Source organism: Mastigoproctus giganteus, chromosome 14, assembly GCF_048544385.1.
Source record: "Mastigoproctus giganteus isolate SK-2022 chromosome 14, ASM4854438v1, whole genome shotgun sequence".
NCBI lineage: Eukaryota > Metazoa > Arthropoda > Arachnida > Uropygi > Thelyphonidae > Mastigoproctus > Mastigoproctus giganteus.
Window position 1 is genome coordinate 74,878,414 of NC_143588.1, and position 20,294 is coordinate 74,898,707.

Genomic DNA, 20,294 nt, shown 5'->3' on the forward strand with positions numbered 1-20,294 from the left:
GGCTTTTATCCAAACGGAGTGATCATGTGGAGAAAATATCTTTAGGTATGTCTGAGTTCGTTATTTGAAGGTGGTTATCGAAACAGAAGACAGCAAAAAAATATCTTGAATAATACACATTTCGAAGTATCTTTATAGCGAAGCCATCCTTGATACATCTTAAATATTTAAAGTAGTTAAAAGTTTGTAACTTGACAACGAAACGTATATATCGATTGCAGAAGTTTCTGAAGATAACGTTTCAGCCCAAGTAACCATACAATTTAAGATTTCAACGAGATTGTAATGCTCTTACATAGTTTCTTACGTTATTCAGTTTCAAGTCACGGTATGTACACTTACAGATAAAAGTGAAAGATCACCAAAGATGACAGCAATGGAACGCTTTGAGTTGCTCATATAATATTTCCGATTCATTTTAAAAGCAGATAAAACAGTTACCATTCAATAGTTACTAACAAGATTTTCCTCGATTAAATACTCGTACATCAATGAAACTATTGATCAACAAGAGATGATATAAATATGTTTTGTGGGAGTGGCGTCGTGTGATAATATTCGGATTATTGCTGATTTGAATTGGCACTATATCACAAAATTAGTAGCCTATAGGATAATTCGGTTAACATACGAAGAGTGCTATTGGATTGCTTCCTTCATTGAGGTCAGTGGTTCCCAGTTAAATGCCACCTTTAGATGTTTACTTGACATAGAAATTCCCTGGCATTCATCAAGAAGGCTAGAGACCACACAAAACAAGTTACTGATCTCATCAATCAAAGTACAAGGGACAATTCCGCAAAAATGTTAACTACTTTTATTTGTTAAACGATAATGGTATCCCGTGGCATATTATTCAAAAGAGTCAAGAATAGTTTGATATCAATAATTCTCCCTATTTCCATGGCCCTCTCAAAGTCCATACTGAGATTAGATCGGACAGATTTGGTTTTCTGCCATTTTCACTCCGTGCTCAGTTAGTAGATATTTTGCCGAGAATTCCTGTTTTATTCAATAAAACAGATAGCCCGACCTTTATAACACTATTAAACGAGGGCAGAGGATTTTTACCAAATCGTGATTCTACTGATCTAAGTAACAAAGAAATTCTGTAAGTCTGAACACCTCCGTGAGGTGATTCTTGAAACAGCCCTAATTGATCAGGAATTAACAATTAATTAGTAAAAGTCCAACTGCGCCAGATATTAGGCATCTATGAAACAAGATTCTATGTTCAAATACTAAAAAAAATTACAAAACTTGAACAGGCTAGATGGAAATTCTGTAAAAAACAAGGTCTTATTTTATTGAGATTCATAACAATATAAATGCTTGGATGTGGCTGAGCCTTTTACAAAAAATAGGATAAAATAAAATAACAACAAGTAAGAAGCTTTCAGGAGAACTATACCTAATCTGAAAAGTATGCAGGCTTTTCATATTAAGTTAACTTTTCACGCTATACCTTTCAGAATGCGAAAGCAATGTGAAAGGTATAGTGTGAGGTAAAGGTATAGCCTCTAGCATTGTCGCTGTTATAGGTATTGCATCAGGCATCCATGTAACTATTCACTGATTGCAATAAAAGTTACAATTCTCGCCGCACAGTGACTATAATTAATTATTTGTAGGGTTTTACGCGCATCAACGACTTTCATATATTGCTCCGTATATATTATGTCTGGAAAGTGCATCTGTTCTGTGACCGATTCATCTGTTTTCTGGACAAAAAAAAATGAGTTATCGGGGGGGGGACATATAACCCTCGCTTGAGAGCATTAACTCAACCACGTTGTGAAAAAATTCCAATAAATTTCCTCACGTTATCGATTGGATTCGAACTCAGGCCTTTTCCACCCAGCGTGAAAAGACAGCGATTATAAGCACTGTACTACTAGTATATGAATAAAACAACTGTTAAATGTATTTTAATCCAATACATCAGTTAACTGTTGATAAAAATTAATGCCGAAATTATATCTGAAATCGGTACGAAACCAATTTTGAGTGAAAGGAATGACGTGGGAATTAACAAGTACAATTTCATTCTATAATTTAAACAAGAAACCTTACACCCAGAACATTCAATATACTAAACTAATTACTTATTTACAGACATTTCTGAATCCACTTTCGGATTCTGTTATCAAGTCAAAGCAAAAATGAATATGGCAGTCTGTCTTCAGACAGAGATGCTATGCCACATTCTCTCTAAACTCGGGTTGCGTTTGTTCCCAGTATAGCTGTAGTTATTTTCTTCCTTTTCCTGAGATCGAACAACTCGGCCAAGGTATAAAATAAAACATAAAAGTTCCTCCCGTTCCAACGTACCTTGGGTAGCATAGTTGGTAGAATCGCCGTCCTCCCCACACCAGGTAGAAAAGACCCGAGTTCGAGTCCCGTCAATGATGTGAGGAATTTTTATGCGCCTTTTTCACAACGTGGCTGTCAGTCGGTTTCAGGCGAGGGTAGCATGGTCCCCCCCCCCCCCGGAAACTAGGGCTTTTCGTCCAGGAATCCGACCACAGAACAAATGCAATTTACAGACAGTATATACGGAGAACGTGGCCTAAGTCGCCGATGCTCCTAAAACCCTACTACAACAACAATGTTCCAAAGGGGAATATTTCTTGACTTCAACCAACGGGGTAAATCGACTTTAGGCCTTTTCCATACAGTGTGAACGACGCCGATGTTGTCTACTGCACTACCTGAGAGAAGAGCATGAAACTGTTGATATAATTAAAGCTAGTCCTTTTATTGATTATAAAAAGCACAGGGAGAAACTGGCCTCTACGTGGTCTCCACAAAGTGCAACTATATCGCATTAAGCATATCATTTTGCCTCTAGCACAATACAATTTATTACGTATTTAATAATTCATTTTAAACATCTAATGCAGAATATTCATAAAAAAACGCAATATACTGTAGGAAAGGCATCACATTGGATGGGTACTCAAAAATTTTTAAAATGAAACACTTGACTCCACATTATTTAGGCAATTTTAAAGGGTTTATTGAATCCCTGAAGTAGAAATTAAACAAAAGACGACAACCTATTTTCTACCAAAAGGCAAGCCCAACATAGTATATAACACTGTATTTTTGTCAACTTTCCGGATCCAACTTTGATAGAAACAAAACTGAAGATCTGATTACCTGCTCAAGTTTTGCTGACGTTCTCTAAATAGCTTCCAGTTACCATAACTACTGATATTTAATTCATGAAACGGAGATTTGTTTTAGTATAAATGTTTGCGTATTAATGCACTAAATTAATACTCTTTTGACAGTAAGCCGAACATCACCTCTATTTTTCCACATTCTGTCCAGGAGATCATTTTAAGGGGCCAACAAGTACTTCATAAACCAATGAAAACTCCTCCTACATGTAGTAAAAAACACTTCATTGTCACTATGATGCTCTCGAGACCTCCCTCGTGATAGAAACAAAAGATAAAAATGCCTATTGCTGCATATAACGATGACAGAATGACTCTCCCCCAGTTACAAGAAGTCGAAGAGCATCATGGGAAATCAAGTACTTCGATAATTAACCAAAAAGCCTTCTGAACTGGGCAACTCGGCCTCGAAGCTCTGACAAAGATGATTAATTTCTCTCCGACTCTAACGAGAAGGTGTTCTCGTTGCGCGAGCTAATGGAGCAGAAAAACCGTACACGCCGGAAGGTTTCTAGCTCACCTTCACAACTTGTCTATAGAATATCGTAATGGAGAGCCAGTTGGCTGTTCCTGGACGGATGACGCTGTCAGCTATCTTGATTGTCACCTAAATAAAAAAAAACTTGTTGGTGAGGTCACAGGTACTATTTATCAGAGTAAGTGTTGAAATCTTCCATAATGCAGCTTTTGTTAAATTATATTAAGAGTTTAGTAAACTCGATAAACACCAAGAAAACTGCATATCTGATGAAAAAGACTGCTTGCAACCATCTATTATAACTGGAAAAGATTTTGGTTATCAACAGCACGTTCCGTATTGCAGTGGTCATATTCTTTGTCTACAAAATGGAGCGTGTACAACAAAAATGCAGGGATTCAAGACTATTCGAGTACCATTTTAATATCTCTGGTTTTATTGGCTTAGAGAGGGCTGTCGTTGTCAGAGTTTTAGACACATCAGCGACTTAGAACATATTCCGTATATGTTAAGTCTGTAAATTGCGTGCGTTCTATTGGCCGATTTTCCTGTTGTTGTAGTTGTTATTTGGTTTTTAGGAGCATTAGCAATTAAGGCCATATTGCTCCGGGGACATGCGGTGGTCATTCCCTGACCTTTCCGCATCCTCCGTATTTGGTGGTCACGGGCTCGAACACCGGTCTAATTAAGAAGCGTGTGCTTCTTATTAGAGCACTGCTGCTCCTGCCCACCTGGCTACGGAGGCGCACCGATTTTCCTGTTTGCTGGACGAAAAACTCGAGTTTCTGGGGGAAATACTATGCACTCCTCGCCTGAGATTGGCTGATTCATCCACCTTGTGAAAAACAACTCGTAATAATTCCTCGCATAACTTGACAGGATTCGAACCCCGGCCTTTTCCACCTGGTGCAGAAGCACGACACTTACATGCACTGTAGAGAGAGTACTATCAAATTCATGATAAAATGATTTGATAAAATAATCATTCAGGAAGCTTTCCTAAGTGAAAATATATAATTTTTGTTGATCTCCAATTAGCTCTAGAGCCCATTAATAACACCTTTTTATACAAACATATCAGCTACTGGAATTACATTGTTCCATATATGATCTGCTACATATTGTTTCATCTCTGTAGCATATAGTTGATACATCAACCATTTAGAAAAGAGTCAAGCACTTTTCTCCGTCCGTTATCGGAATGGATAAAAATACGCCCGTCTTGGTTAGAGGTATATGTGTTTTTGTTCCCGTAAACTCGGCTTTTTCATCCCACAGATAAGCAAGAGAACAACTATGGAACACATGTAAGTTTTTTTATGAAAACTCCAAACACGCAAAGTATTAGAATCTATATTACTTAGTACCGTGCGTGGGTTGAAGGTTGGGAAGACAAAAGAAGATACTTGTTGACGCACTTCAATTTTTACTGAATGTAATTTTCAGGAAATATATGAGAAGGAAGGTTGTTCGAGAAGGGGGAAATTGAAGGGATAAATCAGGAAGAAGAAAAGTTGGTGTTATCAGTTTGAAGTTAGACAGTAAATGGATGCTGACTCGTTGCGGCACGTGTTCGGAATAGTTTGGAAGCGAGGGGGTGGGGAATTCAGAACTAAATTCACAAGAACAGTATATCTATTGAAACGACATGCAAAAGAAACAGAACATCTATGAGACAGAATGGAGAGACTTTATTAGAGATGAGTCATTATTTAATCTGACTGCCCTCTACTGAATGGAATCTAGAAGCCTGAGAGAGGTTTAGGGGTACTATTCCAGATGTGGGAACAATATTCGATGGTAGGGCGGATTTGAGATTTGGACCAGAGTGAGGTGTTTAGAAAAAACGCCGAGAGAGAGAAAAACAGTTTTTTAGATACAGACGAAGCAATATTTGTGAAGAAGTTGTGAAGAAGAAATCTGAGTGTGTCATCGAAGATAAGTATAGGAGCAGAAGACTCCTTTTTTACGAGATATAAGGCAGGACTGAGTTTTAGAAGGACTGAAATTAACTAGTTACCTTTTTCCTACTGGAAAATTACATGGAGATCAGCATTTAAGGAATTGGTTGGGAATATGAAATATGCTCTCATTAGCAAAACTTTGGATAAGATCTTCAGTCAATGGAAGAAGGTTAATAATATGCAAGAAGAAAGGAGTGGAAGAAAAAACTGAACGTTAGGGAACACCAGCATTAATGAAGTAGTTAGAAGACAGATAGCAATCTGCGATCACCCACACCGAGCGATCTGAGAGAAAATTGAATACCCAATTGCAAAAGACATCGAGAATCCATAAGATGGAATCTTCTTTACAAGACCTTTATGCCAAACAAGATCAAGTCTTAGAAACGTCAAGAACAACTTCTTGAGTTTCAACAAAATTTCACTGAATTTGCCCATAGATCGGTAAAAAAAACCAAATTATCGCCAGTAGATCAACCTGCCGTAATCAATGTCGGCAATCATTGATCAGATGGAAGTTTTGAGATAGTCTAGGAGTTATTGGTTAACGGATGTCTCCATTATTTTGGAAGGAGAAGGGACGATAATTGGATGGGAGGGATTTGACACCCTTTATAGGAAATGGCTGGATATGAGAAAAATTACAAGGGAACAACACCAGGGGAATATTAAAAGTGTAAAAAAGGTGAAACAGAATAGGAGCGAGCTCAAGAGCACATGTTTTGAGAACAAGTGGAGAAATACCATTACGTCTTGGAGCTTTCCTGGCATCGAGGTTGTTTATAATTCTTCTGACATCCTTTTCACGGAAGAGCACAGAAGACAGTGATCGGACTGGGAATGGTTGAAGGTGGTACCAAGATCGCCAATACAAGAATTAGAAGAAAAGCAGAATGCCAGTAAATCTGCTTATCTTTAGCTGAGATGTAAATACCTATACAACTATCAGGTTTTAACAGAGGAAGGGGTACAGATGGGCAAAGGTTGTGGCCAATAGCTTTAGCAAGGGACTAGAATAGTCCATTACTGGACAAGAAAGAAGTTTTCTACCCTTATTCTGTTCAAAATCCAGTATGGATTGATTAATCACCGCTTTACAGCTGTTGAGAGCTTTAATGCAGGCAGAAAATGAACCTGGAGATTTTGTTGCGAGCCAACTGCGATACCCAGTATTGAGTATTTATTGGAAAATCAAGGTTTATATTAGATAAAGGATGGGATTTTAAGGTGGAGTGTGGAATAAAGGATTTCACCGACATGATCTGAGTAAACAATGACATCACAAGATTTAAAACAGTAATCCAATCAATAAAAATAAGAACAGAAATCTCGCAGATGAAATTTTTTTCATTCTTGATTTCATCAAGAATTAAAAAATTTTGAGAAAGGCTCCATTGGAGAAGAGCCTACCACCAAGTTGTGATCTGAGGTGCCTAGGGGACACTCACCTCGACGGTGTACTTTGAAGGTTGTTCGTGATAAAAAGATCAAGAGTGTTGGGTGAGTAGTTTTCAATCTTTTATTCTGGTAGATAAATAAACAATCTTTTCAATGTCATTAGTAATTGCAAAAACGTCAGCATCTCGACCAGCTTTGTTCGTATGACAAGAACACGGAAGCCAGATGGAGTTGTGAACATTAAAGAGCCAAGGAAAATTACCTCACTGTCAGGAAAGTTGGATTGAAGAAGGTCAAGTTTCAAAGAAAGTAATTCAGGGAGTTCCAAATGATTAGTGGAATTGCAAGGTCAATACAGGCAACATATTAATTTTACAGAACAAGTGAGAAATCTTTTAAGCCTGAGAAGATCGAAAAGAGGATATTCCAAATTACTAAGTCTCTGACATGGAATATCAGAGCGAATATATGCACAGTTACCACTTTTGAAGAGAAAAGAATCGTATAGTGAATAATTTGGACAATCGATAATAAGGATTCTGCACAAAAATGCCACATGCATTGGTAGATTATAAGTGGAAATGGACATAATTGAGATTTGAACTGTAAAATGAATGAGCAAGTATTTGCGAAGTTTAGATCTTTTCCTAGATAAGTTTTCTCTATTTGTTTGACTATTCAAAATGTATTCAATAGCAAAGAAAAGGTGGGGACATTTTTTTTTTGAAGTAATGAAAATTTTGGATATGGCGGACACACAGCAAGAAGAAACCCAGTACCTTGACAGGCAAATCGACCAGAGAACACACGCAATTTACAGACAAAATACATATATGGGTATATATTAGAAATAATGGGCGGCCCTAATATAATATTTTGAGTTTTTGAGTGGCAGTGAGATTATACACTAGCTGATCCAGATGACTCCCAGAAAGTTACCAATAGGTTCGGTCTTGTGGTTTATCTAGGGCCGACCTGCGAACACCAGTTTTAGAGCACCATCTGCACTTTCTAAATGTAAGGAAAATTGGATCTTGTCATGATGCCCACCATAACCTCAAAAGACGTCAATCATACTGCATGATGAAAGAGACGCAGATTGCTGGAGATTTTCTCTAGATACTACTCATGGATTTTTCAACTTCGAGCCTCCAGTAAGCAAAGTGACGATTGTGCACCAGTTGATGTGAATCAGTATACATCTACTATCAAGTATTGCCTGGTAACGCAGAGGGGCGGCATTCGTCTACGTGATGTGGACACCACACCTTGATCCCTGCGTACGTTGGTTCATAGCTGGGTAATCGTTTCCCTAATTACAGACACGTCACACATTTTACAGGTAATGAATGATCCTTTTTTTCTTTCTTTTTTTTTTCTTTTTTGTACAAGCCCTTCGCGGTCAGAAGGAGGCCAGGGGTTAACAATCTAAATGATAGCCTGAATGCATCATCTACAAACTAATCCACTGTTCAAGAATATTTTGGAAATGTTTTCACTGTCGAGATAAGAATGGCATAATAATACATTTTAGAGTATTGCATTTGGATTTAATTTAGAATTCTAAACTAGCCATGGAGGACTGCTAATAAAGAAACTAGAGTTCATCATCAGTATACTAATAGAACCCCCCCCTCCGTTGAAACAGTGGAAGAGATCTTGTTTGCATTAACCACATTAAAAGTATTTAAGTAACTGCAAAGTTCGGAAATTGAGAGCTATTTTCTACTATGTATATGATATTTATCTCCTGGCGCTGTTAATAGTGTGGGTACTTGGTGCATTTTTTTCTGTGTACAATAAAAGTATGTATTGTGCTGCTAATGTAATGTTACTTTAATGCATATACTGTTCTTTACTTCATTTAACTTATTTATTAAAACTAATCATTTTGACAGTTATTTTAATTATATCATACAATATGTGAGGCAGAATAAAAACAAAATTTAGTAAAGTTTTATGTTATTCAAAGATATAAAGGGCGATTCGGCTGTTGGTAAGCTTTTATTCCGAAATTGGTTAGAACGAAAGTTCGTAAATCGGGAGATTACTTACTGATAAGTGTCTGCTGCAAGCGAATTGATGGAAATAAGATTCGTTTAAGAACACCACAGGAGATAATGAATCACTCATGGTGAATACTATTGCCGGACTCGGAAAATTGTCCTAGCTATATGCTACTGAAAGACAACGTTATGAAGAGCATGGGCAGCTGTCTGTTGCTCCTGTTCTCCATTTCTACTAGATGGATGCTCTAGTAGATGACTGACAGCAGCAATATTGTGCTCGCGATACTGTGTAATGATATTATGCACACATCCATTTGACATGCCAAGCTCCAACAATCTGTCTCTAATTCTGACCATGTTAAAAGCGGCTTCCTACATGACCTCTTGTTCATGATCACGAACAGTGAAGGTAAGCAGGATAATAACCATATCAATCAGATTTTCATATACGGAGTACATACTGTATATATAACCTACCTATGCTTCCTGTTCTGTGTATATGTTCGTACTGAGTAGGCGTCCGTTTTATATGGATGCTCCAGTATAAGTGAGCTTCAACGCGTCACTGTGTTTTGTTCTAATTTTCTTCCCTCACACTCCATCTTTCGATAGATGATTTTTATATTTACATATTCCCTTCCTCCTATCCACCATGAGTGCAAACTGCTCTGCCACAAAATACATGCCCAAATTATTAGGAAATAATTCGCTCGTGTTAATTTAATATTCTAAGGATGTATCGGATTCATCATGACACGATTATAGTATATTAGCACCATCCTGATTATTTTGTTTCATAACTCTTGGTACTGTAGTGTAAGTTCTAAAATTGCGGCAACAAATATTCGAGCATAATATTTCTTAGAATCACGAAAACACTTTAATCATTCGCACGAACCAAAGATATTACAGCGAACAATATCAGCCACGATAAATTATTTCTGCTATTTGGTTGCTAGACTGATAAAAACCAGTACTGCAATGAAGACCTATGCAGTTCAACATACCCAGCAAAGTTAATAAATCATAATGCGTGTTCAAAGGTAAATTTCCTTCATTCTAATTGGATTTTATTTGATTAATACGTGAATACATATTAAATACTCAAGAAAGTTTCATTACCCATGGCGTAAACTAAAGTTTGTAAGTTATAAAGATATTAAAGACATGCATGAAAATGGAGTTGGTTTAAGCTTTCGAGGATAATACGTAAGGGTTTGATTAAGCGTCGACTAGAAGATTTCCAAACCTTCCGCTTACAGTTTATTATATGTTTACGACAAAACAGCAGCACCCTTCCTATAAAGATTACAGCATTTCTTACAAAAATTATATTTAAGACGAGATACCATTAATTTTCTGTAGCTTTAATAGTAGGGAAGAATACAAAGCTCTACCCCAGGCACCATTTTATTATGTTTTTGATCCACGATGCAGCAAGAGTACTTATTTACTTGGAAATAATTACACGTTAATGATAATTTTCCACTGTTTTTATCTTACAAGAAAGTTCTGCACTTAATATAACTCTGTGAGAAAGAAAATTGCACGTTTTTATATTTTCTACAATATGTGAATTATTGACAGCATGAAGTACATCCCAATTAAACAATATAATTTTTTTTTCAAAAAAAAGAGATCAAACTTTTTATTTAATAACAGCACACTGCACTTGATGTTTCCTTTTATAATATGCCCAGTGTAGTCGACGATAAAATAAAAATATCACAAAGCTTTTGGAATCGCAAAGGAGCTAATTTAAAATAGTGCTGCTGTTATATTTCTCTGCACGATTTGGAAGTGCTTAAAAAGGAGGCTTTATTCAGCATGCGTATTTGGTAATAAAATTATGCAAATCTTAATTGGAACTAAAAATCCCCTACAGCAAACTCATTTTCTTTATTTTTAAGTAAAATAAGTTCTTTTTTGTTTTGTTATCGAGATTTCAATTGAATTGAGTGAGTGCAGAGCATAACTACAGACTCCCTTGACCTTCGGATATACATGTGCTTTTCTGGTCCTTATTTACAATCTCTAATAGGAGTTTATCGGTAATTATGAACTATCTAATTAGAACTTAATGAGTTTAGTTACACTTCTCGTAATTGAAATTCATCACGTTAGTAGGTGAAATAAAATATTTAAAATAAAGGGGCGAAATAAAATTTTATGGAGAAAATGTAAGAAAATGAGTTATAATCAAAGAAAAGTACAATAATTATTGAAGAATTCCCTGCTTGAATTAATACAAACTGTATTTCAAATACACTAATGAAAGTAACCAGCGGAACATTTCTTCATTTTCTTTTCTGAAAATTTAAGTAGTGTACTTCGAACACCTGATGAAGATAAAGTAGATTCCGAAAAGTTTGAAATTAATACAATGAAATGTAATATTTTCAAAATAAATTATTCTGCTGGAAACAAAAACTCATACTTGTTCCTCAAGAAACATAACATTATTTGGAAAAAAAAACCGAATTTATGTCTAAAATTTATGGAACTCTAGAAATTATTATGATGCTATTCTTTGGCGTTTCAATCAGGTCACAGACGAATTCCATATTACAGGCATCACCATCTTATATGTAGTAGGTTAGAGGAGAAAATTAAAAGTAAAGCAAAAAAATTTTAATCTTAGAAATCATTGACGTCACATGAGCCGAGTTTCTAGACATTTCCCGGAATTGGCATTCATCTGGACTTAAAAGAGCCTCTTTAAAAAAAATCTCCAGGAGAATATTTTAAATCTGATCATATCGGTGGTGGAATATCTGAATTGTATGCAGACGTAAGCAGTGCGGAAATATCCAACTCCGACTCTAAACCTTTCTTTCATTTCTTCTCTTAAATTTTAAGGACGCACTGGGAAAGAATTCTGCTTTGTAACTTCTGAAGAAAGGCTTTGCCTATTCCAATTACTTGAGTGTAGTGAGTGATAAGAGTCTCTCATCTTTGTCATTCGGGGGGCTTTGCCGTGCCTTTAGATTAAAAGCAGCGTCGTCGATGCAAACGCTCAGATTTGTTGTCATGGGAACCCGTTTTGCATCAAGTAGCATACATTTCGATAGGAGAAACATCTTTCTAACCATGGAAATAGCTGTTACTAAATAACATTTTCTGCATCCCTAGCTACATATTACACCAAAAGAAATCGCGTGGAGTGGAAATGGAATTCCAAGAAGCTGAAGATGCTGGAAGACCGTGATGAGATGGATGTTTCCTCCATGTTCTGCCTCTCGCAGATTAAACTTTTGTCGGATACCGTAAAGTCATATGTCAACCCCCTATATACTCCCCCTACGTGCAGGTAACGATGGCGCAGAACAGGAATGCAGTCTCTATATTTGGCAGATGATTACTGCCCAGATTACTACTGGGAACCGAAAGAGGTAGTGAATGTATCGTCAAATACCTGTAATTTAGACGTGCACAGACGTCGCACTCGCTTTGGTGGTGATAACAAGCACTGTGTCTTGTTCGGGAGTTGTAAACTCGGAGGTCTATCTACACGTCGGATATTATAATTCAGAATAAAAAACGAAACCGTTAATACAGCTTCAAGAGAGGGCAAATTTTGATAGTATTTCTCTCTCGTGGTTGGCTTTATAATGCACTTAGTTCAGTGATTCAAAATATTTATCAAAATGATCGCAATTTCTACTGCAGTTACACAATGTCTTTGCTACGCAATCACTCAACAGTTGATCGCAAAAGTAAGGCAATGGGCGCAGTGTCAAATACATACACGTACAATCAATTGCTGATATTGGTCATTAGTTTTATGCTGGTAGAAGAATTAAATTGTCGTTCGATTACCACTGATAAATAGCAATAACAGATTATTTACCATTGCAGCGTAGTCCGTTATGTATAAATGTTTACTAATAGATAACTATACTTGTTTATTTAAAAAAAATCATTACATCTGCTTTCCCTGGATTCTTGTAAGTAATCGCAAGAAACAGACGTTTCAACATCCAGAAAAAGAACGTTGCAAATGCATAAGAAGCTAAACTTTCATCATAGATAGTCAAATACCATATAAATGTTCCTTGTAAATCTGTAAAAGAAGAAAGGGCACGCAACATGGATATTCGCACCTCATCCCATAACTATATCAGCATTTTACTGCTTCGGTACACAGCGAAGTCCCAGGAAATTTTAAAAGGAACTAAAACGGTGTTCCGGGAAATCACTAAGTCTTAATCATCACGTAGCAGTAAAAATATCCACATTATTTTGGTTACAGGCGAGCTGTAGCCCCCTTTATCCCCTACTTGGGCAGCTCCTTCCGGCGCACATATTGTGTAAAGCTCAATTGGATTACTTTATTTTTTAAAAATTTGTTTGTTAGCGCAAAGTTTTCCACAGGATTATAAATGAATATTACTGGAATTACTTATCAATTGTTTCTTCATTATTCCATCTGCAACCAGGCCAGGAAACAATCCATACATTATTTAGTTTAAATATCTCCTTTCATTAATGTAATTAAATTTTAATAAGAAAGAAAAAATGCATGTTCATAAAGCTTTGTTCCTGCTTAGTTCCTTCAGCTTTTGGTTGTTTATGGTAGTGGCACAGACTTAATGACAAGGTTTAAATTATGCATCGTCCTTCGTAAGAAAGCATCCAATATGTTTTTTTTTTATTATGATTATTAAAGGCTGTTTTAGGTAACCCCAATCTTCTATGTAATGTTTGCGAATGGTGTTTGATAAATAGAACTATAAAACTATCAGCACAAGGCCTTTTATAACGGAGAAAAAACCCTTTCGACATAATGAATTTCCAAAGGCAGCTTTCTCAGTCAAAGCATTTGCTGCTTTTTTTATATTACTCATCTTAACCTGTAACCTGAATAGAAAGAGGAATATATATTCTCTTCTCCGTTCTTACTGCAGAATTCTTAATGGCTCTGGAATAAGAGAATCGGATTTGCATAAAGTGATACATTCTCGTCTTTTAGACAGCCAGCATTTCTCACAGTGACATTAGCATTTCTTTAATGAAAGCAGCAAAACAGCCTCTAATCCATATTCCTTACCCTATTCTGATCCCTAGTTGCGGCCTCGAATTATATTAGAACCTTGTAACAAAGGCAAGAAAGGATGGCTGACATTTCCTTCCGTCTCGAATAAGTTTCCTTCTTTTATTCCTTCGGTTCGGTATTTACAGAGGAAGGAAGAATATACATAAGGAAGAGGCCAAAAATGTAAAAGAAGGGAAGGAAGAAACATGCAAAGATGTTTCTGATGGTCTTAGAACTGCTGATGACAGAGATAGATGCAGATAAATTATCATCTGCCTTAATAACGTTTGATACGGAAGGATTATGCTGATTATTAAAAATATAACAGTGATGGGGAACACACAGTGAAGGAAAAAACGTTTTTCTTTTGACTATTAGTATATTTTTAAATATAAAAACGACCCACTTCACATAATATTACTTCCATTTAAAAAAAAAAAAAGAAAAAAAATCAGCTGAAGCTCACTCAATACATCTATCTATTACCACACAAATAAATATTATGACTTGTCGCAAACGTAATGCCACAATTTTCTCTCGCTGTTTACCTTGATTTGTTAAAAGTAATAAATCAAATAAAAAAGGCATTCCAGGGTCAGCCGGGTGAGTGGTAGCAGACTATTATTTTACCACTAGGAAAAATGTCATTCAACTTTCCCAAAATACTCCATGTGTTAAAGCAGGTGTCTACTGATATGGTCATTAGCTTGTTCCGTTCTTATTTTTGTGCTCTCTTCAAATGACATTAAAACTCTTCCAAAGATATCTGATTTTTCTGTCTCACCGTCTTCTTTTCTTTACCTCGCGCTGATGGAAAAATACACTAGAGAAGAAATTACTCAAATTCCAAGTTCTCTATTGTTTTTACGCTTTCTCATGAATAGCTGAAGTTGATACAACCTCACTCTTTTTTCCCTTTTCTGCCCTAAGAGGGCATTCCTTTTAATTAATCGTGAAACTCAAACAGATAAAATAATTTTTATTCTAACGATTAACATCTGACTAAAAATTTTAGAAAGCGTAAATAATATTAGTTTCCTAGTTACAGTCAAACGCTACGTTACCGTAGTACATGGAGTGAGCTGATCATGATTCTTATCCACATGACTGCTAAATATGGTGATGTTCTGGTAATTTATTAGTTCAACTCCTATCCGATGTGGCCGTCCTGGAGTATAAGCAGAAAGTTTATTTAGCACAATGTTGATGAATAGTGAAGCACAAAAGTGCAGTAGTAGAGGCATCTGCTCAAATGCTGGAACTCTAAAAGGAACTTTAGTGTATCGGTGAAGTCATTCGTGTATGATGGAAAAGACAGGCGACTTTAGCTACCTCACGAGAGGTACCAGTGCTCTTGGAGCATCATTACGGACAGTAGTCGAGTTTACCCATGAAATTCAATGTCTAAGGTTTTTAATCAGTTAACTAATACTTAGTTTTTATCAGTACAAAACCAGCAACGAGAAGATCAAGTCGGGACCTCAGATGTCTGGTCAGCCTGCATTGTGAGCAAATATCGGAAGGTAACATTGAGTAAAATCACCAAATCCAGATTCAATTACATACGGCAGCGGTTAGGCCATTTCTACTGCATACATATCCAGTAGCCATCATTTTGGAGGGACGTGGATCTTTCGGAACGGGTGCAGAAAGGAACAACAAGAGTAGTGAGGAGAGAAAAAAAAAAAGGTGCACTTACCAGGAAAGGCTTCAGTTTTGCATATTGCAGCGTCTAGAAACTAGGGAGGTGTTTAATGCCTTGAATGAATTGAACAATCTCAGTGCTGATGGAATCCTACCTCTAACTCAGACTACACACATGAGAGGGCATAAAATCAAATTGAGGAGGGAGTGTAGGATGAATGTGTGTAATTTTTTCTTCAATCAGATGGAGATTCATTGTTGGAACAAACTCCTATCTGGTGTTGTACAGGTGGTAGTTTGAATAAATTAAGATAACTAGACAAACTGTTAGAAGGGATGGACAGGTTAAACAGGAAGTGTGTGTAGGTGTCTTTTTTTTTTCTTTTTTTCTTGCATCATTTTCCACTACTACTACTAATAATAATATGTATCGTAATATATTAATTATGAAAGATAATAGATATTTCGATTATCTACTAATATTGAATAAATGAAAATAAAGAACTTTAAGCTTCCACAAAACGCAGTTAAATATTTTTCACCAAAAATATCATGAAAAGTTTTGGGTACTATTAGTTCATGTTTAACATAGTTTTTCTGCTTTTCTCTGTTTAAACTTCCGTTTAGTATAAACCGAATTAATATTACATTTAGTTAATATCTATTTCATAGAATTGTGTTAAAAAAAAGAATGATTAACAATTTATTAAAATTATCTCAGATTAATCACGCTGTTTTGATTTTAATTTGTAGCCTTAATTCTAACGTAATTAGTTGGCCTTCAATCGTAATGTACTCGTATAAATAATGTGGTTTTCTGGATATCATACAGAGCATTCAGTTAAAGGGAAAGACTTTTACATCATACCGCTACATGGAGGGACAAGAGGGATCAAATAAGCTTATAAAACAAAATTTATCCCCCAAAGAAAAAAAAGCCAAATAACCAAGAGGTCTAAAATCACGGTAGTGCTCAGACAACTTTATTACCTTGTGCGTTCGGAATACAATTTTAGAGGAATGATTCATTATTTTTTACGACAAATCTTTATGCTTACTAGAGGATCTCGCCCGTTTGTCTATGACACCAGCATGATGTATAGTTGGTATTAGTGGAAAAGAAACATCGCAGGCAGAGATATTTTCTTTCGCTCTTCACAGTATAACAACTTGGAGACAGGACACCCAAATCCAATATAGTACAAGTTCAGTAAGTGTTATACTCAATTTTGGGTTTCCATCAGTCATTGGGAACTTCGGAACAAACACATCACGTCACAAATCTCTCGTCAAGCGGCTACGATAAGAAATATATTCCTTTATAAGCAGTAAAAACACGTTTCCTTCCCTCATCCTATTCAAGGCTAAAGGTCAATCTCCGCATGGCTAACACTACGCGTTTTGGCACATTTCCAAACTGGCACCTTGCCAGAGTGTGAAGGTAAGTAGGGGCCCCGTACTGTAACAAAAAAAAAAAAAAAAAAAAAAAAGACTCCAATTCCAAGAATCTAAAGTGAATCTTTTGTTTGATTTTCGTGTGTGCAACAACATTTGCTGAGTACCTTAAATAGGTGGAATATTTGGTCCTTTGTGTCTTGATTTCTCTCTTCGTGCTTCAACACCTGAAAGTGAAAAGCAAGTGAAAGAGGATAAGGGGAAGAAAAAAAAAAAAAAAAAAAAAAAAAACTTTCTCAAGCGGAAGTTTCTTCCCAACAATAGCGTTGATTAAGGAAATTAGAAGGTGGCTATTCGCGATGTCTTTACAGGTGGAAAATTTGGTCCAAGGAATATGTCATTATTTCTCCTTCAAAGCCAGCATTCCACGTTAGAAAGAATGGAGGGGATGGGAGTTCACATAATGAAGGCCCTTTCCAGGAGAAATTTTTCTTGCAGACAACCTCATCTGTCTTAAACAGATGCGTAATTGTTGTAACGGAGCGTGGTGAAAAGACGTGCTAGAAAGGATCCATCTATAGCAGTTTCCAAAATGATTTTCAGAGATAGATGGTCAAAACAATTCACTTGCGAACTTCGAGGTCAAGTCATTTATAAAAGAATCATAAGCTTGGTGGTTTTTTTTTTTGTTATATCCTTTCAAATTTTCTACATCACGTCTATAAACTGAGAACCAATAAGGTGGCTGATAATTTTATTTATTCTTAGTAATATCTGTGATTGCAGTTGCTCAGATTGAAACAGCAGTAATGTCGACCGATTCTTTCTGCACATTTATTAGTGAAATGACACTCTTTAGCTTCTACACAGGAGCGAATGACAGCGTATCTTCTCCAGCTTATTTAAAAGACCGCTGGCTTTTTTACTGCTTTACATCCTATTATTTCTATAGAATGCATGGGCATAAACAACACACAGCGAACATAACCAACAGCCATTAATTCTCTCCTCATCTAATTTAATTAGCTCCACATAGGATAAAATTTGGATGCAACAATACCACACACACGAGTAGCGTTTTCGGGTTGCACGTCAATTCCGTGGAGTCAACTTGAAATCAGAACATATTCTCTTCCAGTTATGGCATCTCAAAGCGACGAGTAGCTGAATCTTTTCACGATTGTTTAAGGTGAACGCTGACAAAATTGTCAGCCTGCACTAAATAATAAGTTCATATAGAGTTGAAGGCAATTTCATCTGTCGGCGTACGTTGTTAAAGCGGTTCCTGCAAATAAAGGCATCTCTCTACTCAGAGAATTAATTGTAACTTCTATTATATTTGTTTCTTAAGAACAAAAAATAAATAAAAAATAGAAAATATTATTTCATGGCATCTGAGCTTGATATCCTTATGTGCGTGGATGTTATCTGTAGTATTGTGTTGACGGGTCGATTTTCACGTTGTGCGGGCTGAAAAACCCGAAATAACTCGGGGGGTTAACTCCATCCGCCTGATATTAATTTATTCATATAATCAATAATAGTCTCATTTCTAAACATCCAAATGGATAGATGGTGTTTATTAAACAGAAAAATTAATTAGGAAGTTATTAAATTTCATAAAATAATATAAAAATGTACACAACTCTTGAATGGTTTGTTACAAAGCGTACAATATAACTACACTTGCGTTAATCTCATTAATCATATAACAGTTGAAATCAAGCGAATGAGTCTATTATTTGAGTAGGCATTAATTACAGGTAGCAGTACCCAGAGAGAAATCGTCAGTTCTAGATTTCAACGAGTGCGTACATTTCAGCCAGAGTTTGCTTCCAGTATGCTTTTTCTGAGCAAAGTTCCTCAGGATCGAATCCATAGAGAGGGTATTAGACATAACAGATTATACAGTTTGTATCTTAATGGAAGTAGTTAATTTGCATTATTTCTTACCCTTTTGGAGAAAAGAAATATCCCGATCAAGCAATTATCTGGAATATATCAGGCAAGTTAATTATTTTGATCAGCTTAGAGAGTGTATATAGAATCTTGATGAGAATTTAGTATTTCAGTGGAATGGTACGGAGAATCGTATGGAGGCCAATCCTGGAAATAGTGAATGGTATTCCTGTGTTTCTGTTCATCCATTTCAACGAAGAAAGTTTTTTATATGTTAAGCGGCAGAAGATCAGACATGCGAGGCACAGAGTGCAATTACTATAAGGCACCTGTAGATATATGGCACTACGAGCCTAGAAAAAGTGTATCCATGTCTGTTCTTGCTATAGACCACATAGCTGCATACGTTTTGTTTTAGTGTTTTTAAACCGGTAGATGAAGACAAGACGTACCAACTGAGTTCAAAGCGAAAATGATGAGGGACGGTATTAACTTTAGAATCTCCCATCCGTAGTTCGACTTTATTCTTTATTCTCTTGTTAGTAAACGTTAACTGAGATGATTTCTAGGAATTAATCTATACGCCTATGCTCTTAAAGCAATTTTAATTGAGTAATTTATATGGCAGCTTTCTGAATCTTCAGAGAAAGGAGGGAAGATTCATTTTAGTAAACAAAGAACTTTGTCATCAGCATAAATTAGGAATTTTTGCGATACCGAAAGGAATAGCTCCAATATCGCCGCTACAAAAAAAAAAAAAAAAAAAAAAAAGATGACACGCCTCCTTATTGGACACCTCTCAGATAGTAAGCTGAGATTGTAGGTTACTATGCTTTATTATTTGTTTCCTGTTTAGAAGCTGTACTTTTAATTGGTGAAGCAGCTCATCTGAAATTAAAAGATCTTATCCATGATAGTGCAGGGAAAAAACTTGTAGCGTTTTAGGCACATCAGCGACTTAGACCACATTGTGCCGCATGCATTATGTCTGTAAATTGCTTGTGCTCTGCCGTCGATTTGCTGCTTGCTAGGCGAAAAACCAAGCTACCATCGCTTGAGACCGACTAACTCAGCTAAGTTGTGAAAAAGGTATATAAAAATTCTTCGCGTTATTGACGGGATTTGAATTTTTTTTTTTTTTTTTTTTTTTTTGTTAGTTGTTGGCGCATCGGCTTCTGTAGCCATATTGCACCTCCCAAAGTTTTTACATTTTCCACTCTGATCCAAGCCCGAGGCGGGATTCGAACCCACGACCTTTGGGTTGCAAGGCAGGCACTTTACCCATCC